The sequence below is a fragment of the Anser cygnoides genome, chromosome 4 (genome assembly GCF_040182565.1).
Source record: "Anser cygnoides isolate HZ-2024a breed goose chromosome 4, Taihu_goose_T2T_genome, whole genome shotgun sequence".
NCBI classification, from domain to species: domain Eukaryota; kingdom Metazoa; phylum Chordata; class Aves; order Anseriformes; family Anatidae; genus Anser; species Anser cygnoides.
Window position 1 is genome coordinate 9,611,016 of NC_089876.1, and position 13,909 is coordinate 9,624,924.

At 40.5% G+C, this 13,909-nt stretch overlaps 1 protein-coding gene across 4 annotated transcripts in view; it reads left to right on the plus strand.

The window, feature by feature from the left end:
- The window catches only part of SH3BP2 (SH3 domain binding protein 2), an 86,321-nt gene that overhangs the window by 52,903 nt on the left and 19,509 nt on the right, over positions 1-13,909 (plus strand). For all 4 annotated transcript variants that reach the window (XM_066996517.1, XM_066996516.1, XM_048048174.2 and 1 more), the window contains one exon: positions 11,706-11,785. The gene's annotated coding sequence lies outside the window, so the exon portion shown is untranslated. The remainder of the gene's footprint in view (positions 1-11,705; positions 11,786-13,909) is intronic.

Sequence of the window (13,909 nt, forward strand, 5' to 3'; positions counted from 1 at the left end):
TCAGGATCATTCTGTCGTAGCGGATCAGTAGGTGCACTTCCATCATGAGGCGTGTATTGTCTTCCAGGGAATGTGTGTACCTTTCTAACTTTCTTCTCCTCTCTCATGCTCTTCTAATGTTAAGTTGTTAAATAAGGAAGTTCCTAATTCAAGCTGACTTTGTATCTGTGTTTTTTAAAAGGTAAACATTTTGTTCTTCCATAGTTATATGCAATCACCCTACTGTATCTTATAATAACATGATTGTAGACCTTGGATGTTTGGATATTTTAGGTCAGGGAGACAGGAAGTTTGGGTTCTGTTCTTTAGAATATGTCTAATTTATGTAGGCGGTAATACAGAACATTGTAGTACGTGAGCACTCAGGGTAACTGTGGTAATTCCTGATTCCAAATGGATTTAGGTGGCTGAGGAGATTTGTACAACACGGAGATCACTTTTACTGTCTCTTGTGGAATGCTTGGAAGACTTAGTAGCTGCATGTAGCTTTTAGATGACTTTATAAAAACTTTACAGTGGGCCATGTACTTAGATTAGGACTGTTTTTGCTTTATGGCATAGTAGACATTGCAACTAAACTTAGTTTAGATATACAAAGTCATCTTGTTTTGGCACGTGCGTGCAGAAAACAACTGTAGAACACTTCATTGGTATTCTTGATTGTTTCAGTGCAGGGATATATTGCAATCCCCAAACAGAAAACTCAGTGAACATATTTAACCAAGGCTTTGATTTCGTTATCCTTTCAGCTTCACCATACGAGAGACTACTAGGAGAAACTTGGATTTATGCCCTTAATCATGAACTCACCAGTAAGGGCTCTTCAATCTGGAATGAAAGATTTTGTGTTTGTTTCCTCAAAACGTGAAAATGGAATTTCCATCAGAACTCACATAGGAGCAACAACTGAGCAGAATAAGATCTTTAATCATTTTTTTAAGAAATCTGGTGGCCTCACCAAGTAATATTTCTTTGCGTGAACACTAAAATCCCAACATTTTAGATTTTTTCTTTTTTTGAAGGAACACCAGACAAATATAGAAAGGTAATAAATGAGAAGAGGGAGTTGCATATATTTTAAGCAAGCATTTATTATTCACTTGTTTCAGGGTTTGTGCACTGTATGTTTCCAGTCTTTCCTCTAACTGAAGGATAACATGCTCTTTTAAAAATCCTAAAATCTCTCAGCATAGTAGCTGGAGCCTTAAAAGAACTGAGACTCAAATTTAGTGGTTGGCAACATTTTGTACTACTTAAACATGACAAATAAAGATGCCTTTCCAATGCTCTGGGCACTTTTGCAGAGCTGACAGTTTCTAAATTACTTCAGTTCTTCAGAGGTAAAATTCAGTCAGGGTTTCTGTGCAGACAGAGCATTGTTTTTGCCCAGTAAAGCAGATCCCATCATGGCAGCTGTCTTCTGCCATGTACATTCATTGAACACCCATGTTAGGGCAGTCATCATTTCAGGGTGATTTGTTTGCTCACCTCCCCTGCCCCCTTTCCCCTGCCTGGTAGCTGCATTGCTGTCTTTTTGCTGTTTTCAGCATACCTGTAGAAATGGTAACAGGCTGTGACGGAGCCTCCAGGCAGAGGTGGGGGTATTTGCTTGCTTTCTCCTTCCTCTGTGAAAATGAACGGGGTGACAGAAAGACTGGAAATGGATCGACTCTTTGATCTTACCAATTATTTTTAACTGAGCTGTGCAGCTCTGGTATGTTGTTTGCATAGATGGAGCAGTACTGCTAAAATTCAGGCACTGTGTCAGTTTCACTATAACTAAGTGAGTTTTAAAATAAAAAACAAAAACCTCCCACAAAACTGGCTGACTAGTACCTCCAGACAGCAGCTGCTCACTCCTAGAGCAAAGCAGGAGCAGCAGTACCTTGACCAGAAGTTTATGAAAGGCCCCAGTTCTTAGTGTTGGGATCACTGCATTTATGTTACAGCTCATCTCTTGCCTTACAGCTCGTTTGCAAAATCCAGCACCCTGTCTGAACACTGAGTTCCAGTTAAGCTATTAGTCTCATCGTGCTGAAAAACAACCTGCATGTTGGAGTTTTAATTACCTTCCTCATCCCTGATTCTGACAGTATTCGGAAAGAAAAGGCTGAGAGTCCTATGGCACCAGTGTGCGTGTCTGGATCTGTCGCTGCCTCGGCGATCCTTGTGTTTCAGTTGTTGGCTAGAGGAAGAGATGATGGGAAGTGTGCTGCAAGACTCATCATGAAAGGTGATCTCTGCATAACAGAGACGTGACTAACAGCAAAAGATTTCTCAGAAGTATGTGGCAGATCCAATCAAAGAGAGGAGGGAGGTTAGTAGACACAGGTAGGAAGATTTAGGATTCCTAGGTTTAGTACTTATTTGGTCAAAAAATGCAACATACTGGATCATGGAAAAGAAGTCTGCATGCACGAGAGTTTTCTCTATGAGGACAAGAATGTGAATTTAGGGTGGGCTTTGGTCACCCCATCTCCATTGTTACTCTGAGTGTTAATGCACCTCCTCATTGTTGAGGTGAGCCAACACAGAGCTGCCAGCTGCGCTGCATCTTTGGGTGTTATTCTGCTTTAGCAGATTGGAAAAAAGGCCAGGGCTAGTTTCGCGTGCAGTCTGCCTCTTCAGATGAACTGTGAACCTCTGCTGTGTGATATTAATTTTTAAACAAAACCCAAAAGCAACACTTAATTATAAATGTTCTTAAATTGAAGTGACTTAAAATAACTCCAGCTTCATCTTGTATTAGCACTGAGGTTTTCATTTAAAGCTATGCAAAACAAAAACCAAGAACCCTTGGAGGAGGGAAATCTCACTTAACACGTCAGTTTCCACTTTCATGTTTAGTTCTTCTCCAGACAAATATGCTTCCTTCTCTTCAGGAGAGCTTTTCTGTGCTGAAATCAGTCGCTGAAATGTCTTTATTTTTCTTTATGGAGCACTTTAGGGCAGCGTATCAAATTCTGCAGCAGATTCCAGTAAATGTAAAAATGTGTTTTCATTTTCATTTTTCACATAATAGCCATTTAGTAACAAAAAAGAAGAGCAGCGGAAGTAGATTGTTGTGAATACCGCCGTGTTATCTGGTTAAATACGGCTTGTAAGACCAAAAGAAGAAGAAAAAAATAAACATGGTTCGGTAGGAAGCTTTGTTTCCCTGTTCTATTTTTAACTTCGGCTAGTGTAGTGATAGAAATTAATCATCATTCTGGAAACAGTCATTTTTATAAATATTTGCATATTTTCCTATTAAATAAATGGTAGTCTGTTGAGGAGGGAAAAAAAACCCAAAGCTGATTTTGAGTTTAAATGTCTCATGAGCTATGATTTTGGGCGTTACACCATACTGTACCTACAGGAGTAGAAGCTAGATTTGATCTGCAATTTCTTTTCAGGGTCTGCATGCAAATCTTATTCCAAATTAAATCCTCTTTGAAATGGTCCTTAATCTCACCTTTTAGTAGCTCTCTTAAACCACTTTACAAAACTTCACATACTTCTTACCATTTTGATATGAGTAAGGGACAATCTGTCCATTGGAATATTTGCAAAACTTTAAAAAACTCACCTATGAAGTAAAAAGCTTTGGTTTAAATGCCCTGTCCGTACAAATTTCATCTCAAAGTCTCCTTAGTTCCCCTTCGGTTCAGCAGAAGTTGCTTGCATGCGTGTAAGTGCTGAGGTTAGTATTCAAACGAGAACGTAGCTAACCGTGAGAGCTGGTTCCTGCAACCAAGCAGCAGAGACTTAAATTCTTAGTCTCTAATCTTGTGACAACCCTACTAAAAAGAGTAAATCGTTACCCTGATATTGCTGAACAGTAATTCTGTTCCAACATGTCACATAACTGTTCTTCTCCTAGATCAAGCTGGAGCTTGCTATATACACTGTGAAGAGGCTGAGTTTGATGTGTTACAGGTGCAAGGCAGTTGTTTCTTGAAGCAAGAGCATCCCTTCTCTTGGAGCACTGCGGTATGGCCTGACTGCAGAGACAGCCCAGGCTGTTGCTGGACATTGCCAATTCATAACGTGCATCTCTATCCAAATCAAGCAGTGGCACATTTTTGACCAAGGCTTCGTACTGAAGTCTGCTTCTCATTTTTCCTTGTGTTAATGAAACCGTATACTTCGGGTACATAGGCTTGTGTGAGAGCTAGTCTCCGTCCTTTGCTTTGTTTTCTGTACTTTCCTGGATTCTTAGAAGAATTAGTATTTTTCTACTTTGTCCTGTTAACGATGTAGAGAGAAATCTAGCATAAAGAAACCTAGCCTGTAAGTCTAAAGGTCCTATGGACAGAGGAAAGGCTTATAATTTGCTAAATTGAGACTGAACCTATCTGTAAACTTTGCTAATCAAATTGAGGACCTTTGAGCTATGTTCAGGCAAAAGTGTCCTGTTTTGCACAGCTGCTGAGAACCTGCAACTGGTAAGTGCCATTCTTGAATCAGTCAGGCTTAAACATTGGAGCTTTTCACCATACCTTTTCAGTCAGTTAACCAGTCTCTGTTACTGAGCCAAACAGGCGTGTTTCCAAAGTACGGCGCAGTTTTAACTGTGCAATTCTGTGAGTGGAGTGGGATTTTTGTATACAGCCTCTTGTACATGTTCTGGGGGAAATACGCTTCCTGCTGTCGGAGCAGGCATCCCCCGTCAGAGCATGGGGCAGTCCAGTGTCATCTCCGCTGTTTGCTGTCTGAGACAATATGTACCTGTGATTCCAAACCAGAGACTTGTGTTTAACAAAAATAGGTGAATATATGCTACAGTAACCAAAAAGGGTTTTCTGAGAAGCCAAAATATCCCTTGCAGCAAGGGCAAAGAAGTCTTGCTGTAAGATCAGTACTTCTCTCCAAAGAGCAGGAGTGCCAATGGGATTATGTATGACGGAATTGTGGTCCTGGATTTAGGAGAACCTGTGCAAACAGAAGGCTGATGCATAGTCTGGCTCAGATTTATCCCAGTCCCAAATCTATCCCATCAATAAGCTTGTGTGGGTACTCTTATTCAGGAGTAAATTAAGCATGGCAGAGTGTTGGGGTTACACTAGATAAATGCTCAGTGTGTGGCCGTGCAGTGGGGGAGGGAGGGAAATTTGGAAGGGAAAGAGGAATACTCTAAGTGTGCTTTTAAGGTTAAAGTATGAGAACCGAAGGAGAGAGCGTAGCTATTCTCTAGCCACTTACAGAGGAAATCATTGTATTTATGAGTAGCTGTTACGAGTCTAACTCACAGTGAAATTCTTTTTTCCCTCTGAGCTCAAAGCCTCAGTGAGTCACTTTTAAAAACTTTTTTCCCCCAGGAAAAAAAAAAAAAGCCCTTATTTCTCTGCCTGGGCAGATATCACAGCTGTGGTGAAGATGGCTGGAGTTCAGAAAGCTGCTGACCTAAGTGGCTGAAGGGGCAAATTGAAAGATTATCAGAGAACGTGTGGATTTGCAGAGTGTTACATACTTAGCTTCGAGGTACAGATAACCTCCGCAGTAACAGCGGCAGCAACGCTGATAAGATGGTGTGTTTCCAAACGCACGCGGTACTGAGTGGTATCAAAGCGATTAAGTCCTGCAGGTATCTGTTGGATCGATGCCCAACCATTCCTCCGCGGCGCCGTGGCATCCCCTGCCTTGTGTTTCTCCTCCTCCCAGCCTGGCAGACCAACAGGGCCGCCAGGGCTGGAAGGAGCTGGGGTGACGTGGCAGTCCCACCGACGCTGTCTGTGCCCTTGCTTTGCGTGATTCAGCTCCCCAGCAATCTTGGGCTGCCAGGTGGTGCAAGGGATTAGTGGAAATGTTAATTCCTGAAGATGTACTAACCTCTGGCCTAATGGGCTGCAATGATGCCGTGCTGCTGAGTAATGACCTAGCAGCAGGAAGCCTGCTGTTGAGCTGGGAGCTAGGTCTCTTCTTCCAGAGCTGAAGGCTTTCCTTCAAAGGGTATGGCACTTGATCGGTGTTTTCCTACTATCGAGAGAAAGGCAAGCAGGAGGGATTTGCAACAGCGTCTTTGGGACGAAATGTGGCACACAGAAGGCTTTTTGCTTGAAACTCTTCAGCTGGCGGTCCTGGTCAATTCCCATCCTTCCTGGAATGGCCTCTTCCATTTCAGCCAGGAAGGAGGAAATGAATGAATGGGTGGATCTGTGCCGCTTCCACCGCTCCGGTCAGCATGCTGAGTCACCAGACTGCCGTGTGTTACTTACGCTCTGTCATTTTTGCAGCCCTGAGGAGATGACACAAAGTGTGTAGTCTAGCACTCTGGCAGCAGCTTGCTTTAAGTGCTCTTTGGGTTTGTGTTAAGGTACGTGGAAGAAGCGCACCTGGCACACGGGTCGGGAGGTGTGAGGTGTCATTCTTGCCTCGTGGAAGCAAAAGCTGTTTCTGTCGCAGACAACCTGTGAGAAGGCCCTGCCTCCCACACAGTCTGTACCGTTTGCGGTAGTGATGTTGACCAGGCTTCCTTTCCTTTTTCTAATTTCTTCTTGTTGGGGTTTTAGCTTTTTGAGCATGTTAGAGGTGATGACCGAAAAAGAACTTGGCTTGATAATCAGGCAGGAAGTCCACATGAAAAGCAAATACAAACCTGATGTGTTCCTGATGTTCCTAAGAAGCAGATAAACTATGCCACTATTCACGACTTAGTGTGAATACCATAGTGTTTAAGGTCTGGTGGCTTTATGTTGCAATATTTCAGCATCATCACCTAGCAAGAGGAGAGGGAAACTTGTACTGGAATGAGAAGGATAGAGGGTGGTGTTCTGTAGAACAGCCAAAATACCAAAAGGCATGGCGAGCCTTGGGGAACAGATTCCTTGTGATTTCTAACCAAATGGTTGCATCTCTAACAAAGTGGAATGGAAAATCATAAAGAAAACTAAATAGCATTCCAAATGATCAAAAAATCCGAGCTTTAAGAGCTTTAAGCTCTAACTGTCGCAGTGCTTGTGCTCATTGCTTTTGTTTGTGCCTCGCCAGTTGCTGGTTCAGTGCAGTAATTTTGTTATGTTCCTCTTGCCCATTTAAAAAAAAAAAAGTTTTTTTTTTTTTTTTTTTTTTACTAACAGTTATTATAGTTGTGTCTTTTGTCTGGATTTAAAAAGTAGACAATTATTATTAAATCTTGTGAAGAATTTGTCATTTGAAATAGGTCCCCTGAAGATTAAGAATCTGTAAGTTATTGCTCTTACTACATTTCTTTTTTACTTATGGGGAAGAGGCTTTTGGAGGAGGAAAAATTACATCTCTGATATCTTAATATTTATTCTTGCTTAGATGCCAATAAAAATGGATGTATTTGTTTATATAGTTAGAAAAATTTGGCCCCATGTTCTAGCTGGACTAATCTAGCCACCATCTGTTCACGGTTCTTCCAAGAAAAACAGAATAGCCATAAATGCAAGGCTGTTGTTGTTAATCAAAGCTGCAGTATTATGCTGCTCTTTGTTAAAGGTGTTTCTTTTGAAAGAATAGATTTAATTCTTACATATGGATATATATATGTAGTGTATGTATATAAACATGCACATGTATAGGTGGAATATAACTTGTATAGCAGGAGGTGGAAAGAGTTTGCAGTTCTACAAGCTAAAACAAGCTATTTTCCAGGATGTGCTTTCGATAACTGTAATGGTGCTTTTGTTTCTCTGGTGTGATAAGACGCAGCAAATAATCCGACTTCTTTTTGTAATTTTCATTTTCACGAAGGTGATTCTTGGGAGCAAAATTTGTACTTAGGCGATCAAAGATGCCTCTCCAATGGTTTATCACGTAAACTATGTGCCTTTGTGACTATTAACACCTTTGCTAAGCTGTGATGCCAAATTTGGAAATATGTTATAAAATTTGGTAGACAAATTTTTCAAGTATGTAATGGGGGAATTTTAGTTGGAAGCGTTAGGACTGCTAGGTTTGGTCTCCCCCAGAGGTACAGGACAGTGCCCTTCATTAACATAGCGGCTCACTGCCTAACATCAGATGACTGTTGTGTTCTGTAAGCTTGTCTGGTGCTTCCTGGAGGAAGGAGAGCCTTTCTGGAGAGTGTTTAATGCACTTCTAACACTTCCTAGCATGCCTCTAAACCTGAGAGTTCTTTTCAGGACTGTAGATCCAAACACGCAATACGTGTACACACTCTGGTAAGTGCAGTTTTTTAGAGGACTTTGTGTATCTGCCGGTATGGTTTCCATGCTATATAAAACGTCACAAATACCGTCATATTTTAAACAGCATGCAGAAACAGCAGCTTCTTCCTTAAAGCTCAGCATCTGTAGAACTTCTGTTTTGTGGTGCCAGAAACACGCAGCTGAATCGGTGCATCTGTGGTCCGTATGGTCAGTCGTTTGGCTTGGGTCTGGCAGAGCTGCTGTGCTTACTGCACGCAGAGATGTCAGCTTTGATTTGTTAGTTTGAAACAAGACTTAATCCACTGACCCCAATTCCTGAATTTCTTTTGTGCAAGTGAGATCCAGTTTCAGTCCTTCATTGTGTACAGAAAGAGGCATGTATTTTTAAGGTCTTAAGAATATCCACGGTGTGTTTAACAGCAAGATACTCTGTAAATACTGTAAAAGCCTCTGCTGAAATGCTACATGCTCCATCTGTAAGCCTAACCTTGCATTCTGTGGAGTACCAGAGCTTGGAAATGGAAGCACGCTGCACAGGCTCCTTGGAGATCACGGCCACTAGCTCTGGGCAGGGCACAAAACATGAGATTTTGGAGTCGTAAGGAAGAGTGCACTTCTACCACAGCCAGTTCAGCTCCATAAGGGGTCTGGCTGCGCTGCTGTGAAAGAGCTTTGCAAAGGAAACTTTTAGGAATAAAAGTGCACAAGGGTGAGGTGTCCTTTGTCGCTCGTCTTGCTAAGAAGCCTAGTAAGGTTGCTCGAGTTTATACTATACACCATTTTAAAATGAATTAATATACATATGTATTTATATATATATAGTTGTAAGTTTATTTTATGCAACCTCCCTCTCCCCTAAAATCCCAGCTATGCATGATCTCATGGTTACAGTTGAATTCAACTTTTGTAGAAGGTAAGCGTGGGCTTGCAGAGAATCTTCTTTCCAGTGCATTTAAAATAAAGGCAAGCAAGTATTCATATAAGTGATGATACATACTATGACCTTAAATCCCGGTTACTGTAATCCATACTCCAACCTGTTTCAGTCCTTTGATTTAGTCTTTGGTGGTTGGAGGTGGGAGTGGCAAAATCCGTATGCCTTACTTTAAGAGAAGTTCATATCATGATTTAAAAGGGACCAGTCACTGGAATCAAAGTAAAGAAACCTTGTTTCTGCAATGCCTGCTTGCCTGTGTGAGGTCTGGGGCACAGTACTCGTCTTCATGTGTTAATTAGCTTTTGGCAAATATATTCTTTCTGTCCTCTTGTCTGCTTAGGCTTCAAAGCTCTTGGAGGTGGGGACTGTCCATTAGCATTGTAGCCTAGTCTGACTATAGCCTAGTCTCATTCTATAAATTACAGTTGCATGGTTAGTAGCTTATTTTGAGATTCTGGTGCACAGTCAGAGTTTCCAAGTGTAAGAAAAGCAATCTCTGAGATGCTTCAGTGCATTGTTAGAAACCAGCACCATCTACTGCGTTGTGCAGCAGTAAAATACAGAAAAGTCTTTGTGGTTACACTTTGTCTTTAAATTTTATCACATAGCCTCTTTACAAGCAAAACAAAAATAGCAAATGTTTGTCTCCTTTTGTTTTCCAAGGGTTTGACAGAAGCTGAGCTTCCTCTTTCGGTGCTGGTTGCAGCCGTTTGCCTGCAGAGGTGTATTCATTCAATATAGTGTTACCCACTGCCACCAGGAGAGGGACACAAAGCTTGAAGGGCTTTTGGATGACATAACTTTGGCTCCTTATTCAGTTAGAAACTTGTTACTGGGATCAGTGATAGAATTAATCTATTTACTCATTGCACCTTTTTGCTGACAAACATTCAAAAGGACTTTCTCAGTAAGTTTTGAATGGTTTTGTATTTTTAATGTCCTAGTCCAGGAATGTTTTACAATTGCTTATATGCAGTAATTTTTCTGTTGGCTTGCACGTACACTTTTGTGACATATTCTCTTGAACTGGCAACTGTGGTCTTGGACATAAGTTTTGTTGGAGCCTTGCAGGAGCACAGCATACAATGAACTGGAGGATGCTGTCTGTCACTGAAATGCTTTAGTGTTAGAAACAGGAGAAAATGGTGAACATAAGTGTAGGCATCAAGTGCACTTTTTTGCAATTTTTCTTCCTTACACCTGTACTCTTGACATTCTTTAAACTGATTTAAATAAAATTCTAAGAAAAAAGATATTTCCTAACAGCAGACTTAAATTTAATAGTGGGACATCTGTAGGTTAAATGTACCTATCCGATATGCTTTATAATCCGCAATGGATATTGGAATCTCCCTTGTAAATTTCTAACAGTCTTTATTTTAGTGTTCCATTTACTAAAGGATTGCTAGCTTAAATACTGAGAGGTGTTTTGGAACATAGGCAGAATTTATTTTGGAGTCCTACAGTGCTGGCTAAATCATCGGTCATAGAGTACATTAGTAATGGAATTGTATGCAGTTCGTTACAAAATAGTTAAGCGGTACTATGGTTTCAACTGTAATATCTGAAAGAGGAAATCTGCCAAGGAAATAAATAATTTGTGGAAACTCCCACTTTCAGGATATATATATTTGGGGAAACTCCCTTTGCAGCTGTCTGCAGCACAACTGCGTGCAGGAATAGGACGTCGCCGGTCACATTTGTGCTTTTCAGTTATTTAGTTATAATTTTTAACTATACTCAGGTTTAAGTTGTGCTACAAATGCTGGTGAAAGATACCACTTATTCATAACCGTGACTGCACTTACAAGAACCTCAAGTATAGCCAGTTGTTAAAAGGAGCAAAGATCCCATCCATCCGGTTTCAATGGTAAATGCGAAAGGAAATCTTGTCTTGGTAATATGTCATTGAATTTATTATAAAAACAACAAAAGAAAAACAGACTGAAAAGCAGCAAACAGTTAAGAATTTGCCTTCCATTTGAAATGTTGCATATATCAAGTGTTACTGCTGTAGGTACCACTGGGGTAGACTTGAAACCCAGGTAACTCTCCAGGCGGATGGATGTTGCTATCAAGTTTTGAGGGGCCTTTTGGTTCAGTGTAATTCTGTTACACTTAACTTGAACAGTTATTCATAATGAAATCACCAACAAAGAAAATAATGCTAGGGTAGCTCTGCTAAATTAAAATCAGTACAGCTTATCCTTGTTTACATCAGTGAGAATTTTTGAGGGCCAGCTGGTTTAAGAGAATCTGGTCAGCGACAGAGTTCTTGTATTGAGAGCTTACAGACCGTTCTTCTCTTCCAGCTGCAGATTCTCAGTTGATTTTTACAAGCTGTGCATATACTGCCAACACTTTGTAGCTGTATATGCATATATATATATGTATACATATATATATACACAAAATATGAACAGTCTACAGTAAGACAGACAAGCTACATAAATACATCTTACACTAAGACATGCTACATGTATATATATAATATATTGTTAAAGCCTCTTAAGCTGTTCGTCAGTAAGCAGAATGAGGGAATGGTAGAAGTTTAAAGAACTGTAACTTGTTTGGCATTGAAAGAGGGTTTTTGGAAGTTCTGGCCTCATTCATCCCCTTTGTTAATGATTTTTATTGTTATTATTCTGCAGGTCACCTGGCAGGATTAATTCTGATGCGTGGTTATTCACATTTTCATAGGACTGCCTTACCTAGCAGGTGAAGGATTCAGGTGAGTAACTTACCCTTGCTCTTTTACAATTTGTGGTTGCAGAGTGTACTTTTGACAGATATATTCTGGTTCAATATACTGGATGTTTTTTTCCACTATGATCAAGAAACTTGGGACTAAACTGATTTGGTAAAATTAATAAATAAAAGTTACAATAATCTACTCCTGATCCAAGCTTATTAGTCAGTAGAATTTTACCAGAATATAGTCTGCTTTTATGTCTTACTATACTATAGGCTTTTATGGAAATATAAAATGTATAACTCTTGTGTTACTCTGTGTGGAACCTGACCACTGAGCTGACTACTTGCTGTGGCTGAAGGAAAGTGGGTTTTATATGTCTTTTTTTTGTTGTTGTTGTTGTTAATTTTTCTGCCTCGCCTCTTGCTGGGCTTTTCTCAGACCGCTTTTATTTGTAGTCCGTTCTTTCCGTTTCCTGTAAATTGGTCAGTAAGAGGAAGCTCTCTTGCTGCAGAGACAGCTCAGCCTCTCAGCTAGCCTAGTGCATTTAGACTGTCAAAGGCAGCGTGGCGCTAGACATGTCTGGTAGTGCTCCTGCTTGCCATAAACCTCGGGGAGGTGGGATCATTTCTGACTGGGAGCAAGAGCTGTTCCTAACACTGGCAGAGACAACTGACTGTCTTGCTCAAGCAGCGGTCCTGCTGGAGTGAAAACCGAATGTCTGTTGTTTCTGATGTTTTGGTTCTTCCTGAGTGCAATCTCACAATGTTAAAGAAATGACGTAACTCCTTTTGGTTGAAACCCTCCCTGGGCTAATCTGGGGCAAGGCCTCTTCTCACCACTGATTTTGTGTGGGGACAAATGAATGACATTTAATCCCTTTTTACTTCCCTGGCAGACATGTTAATCAAATGTGTTAAGATCTCATGGCTATTTAGGCTCTGTATTTGCGATTTTGAAACGCAGTCCTTTTGATTAATGTTTGGTCTAGAACATTAAGCTAAAATTTCATTCTGCCATATAAATGGTCATCTGTGAAACACATAAATGCTTTTTGGTGTTTCTTTGTTGGTTTGTTGTTGGTGTTTTTTTTTTTGTGTTCCTCGCTGGAACACCAGCTTGTGTGCGTGCAAGTGTGAAACAGCTTCTGTTCTAACTCCATATTCATTCTTGACACTTGGAAATCACCAGAAAAATCAAAAGGGGATCTTGGAAGTTGACATGAAAAACCCTGTATTTCTGAGCCTTTCTGTGAAGAAAGGGAGAGGACGTCAGAAAGATTAGAATGGGAAAGCAGTATTTCAGGAACATGTTGGATATATGAAATGTAGTTAAAAATCAGACTGCAGAGGCCAAAGAGCGTGGTATTATAGCTGCAGACTTTGGAGGGGAAAAACCAAGGGTTAAGGTGTTTCAGGCCAGAAAAGGGAAGAAGGAACTGGTGTTCGGAAGTGATGGTCTGCAGTGTTACAAATACTCAGTGCTGCCATTTGACGATAGCTTTTTTAACGAGGTAGAGAAAAAGGTTGCAAAACAGTCGTGCAAGCTTAGAAGAGTATGCTTAGACAGCAGAGAACAATCAGAACACAGCAGAGAACTGGGAGAGGAAGGATTGCTTTAAACTATTTGGTAATTCTTAGCATCACCTATTTCAACTTCTAGGGGGTGGAAGAATGAATTTAATTCACAAACCACTGAAACACAGTGTTCTTTGCAGCTTTTATCTGTGAAAGATGTGTTAATTAAACCACTGAGTCAGCTGAGTATTGATTCTTACTAAAAAGCATCGTGATATTGTCTTGATACAGTGCTCCTTTCAGCTGACAGCAGGTGTGTGATACTTCCACACCACTTGCCCTTCCTACGTTGCGTGGTTATGGAAGGAGTGCATGTGGGTTCCCTAAGGTGAAGGCTGAGATTTGCTTTTATATCCAATGTAGCCAGGGCCAGTATCCAAAAAGTTATTTTCTTCTGTACTTTGGCTATTGAGTAGTTTACAAAAAGAAAAGACATTATTATAGAAACTTCTTCTTTCCATTCTGGAGTACAGAGTCATGGCCATTTCCCCCAAAATACATGAAATGAGCTTTACTCAGTGTTATCAGCATATGTAAGTTTTGTTGATCACTCTGAAATACACTAGTTCTTTTTGTCTTATCTGAA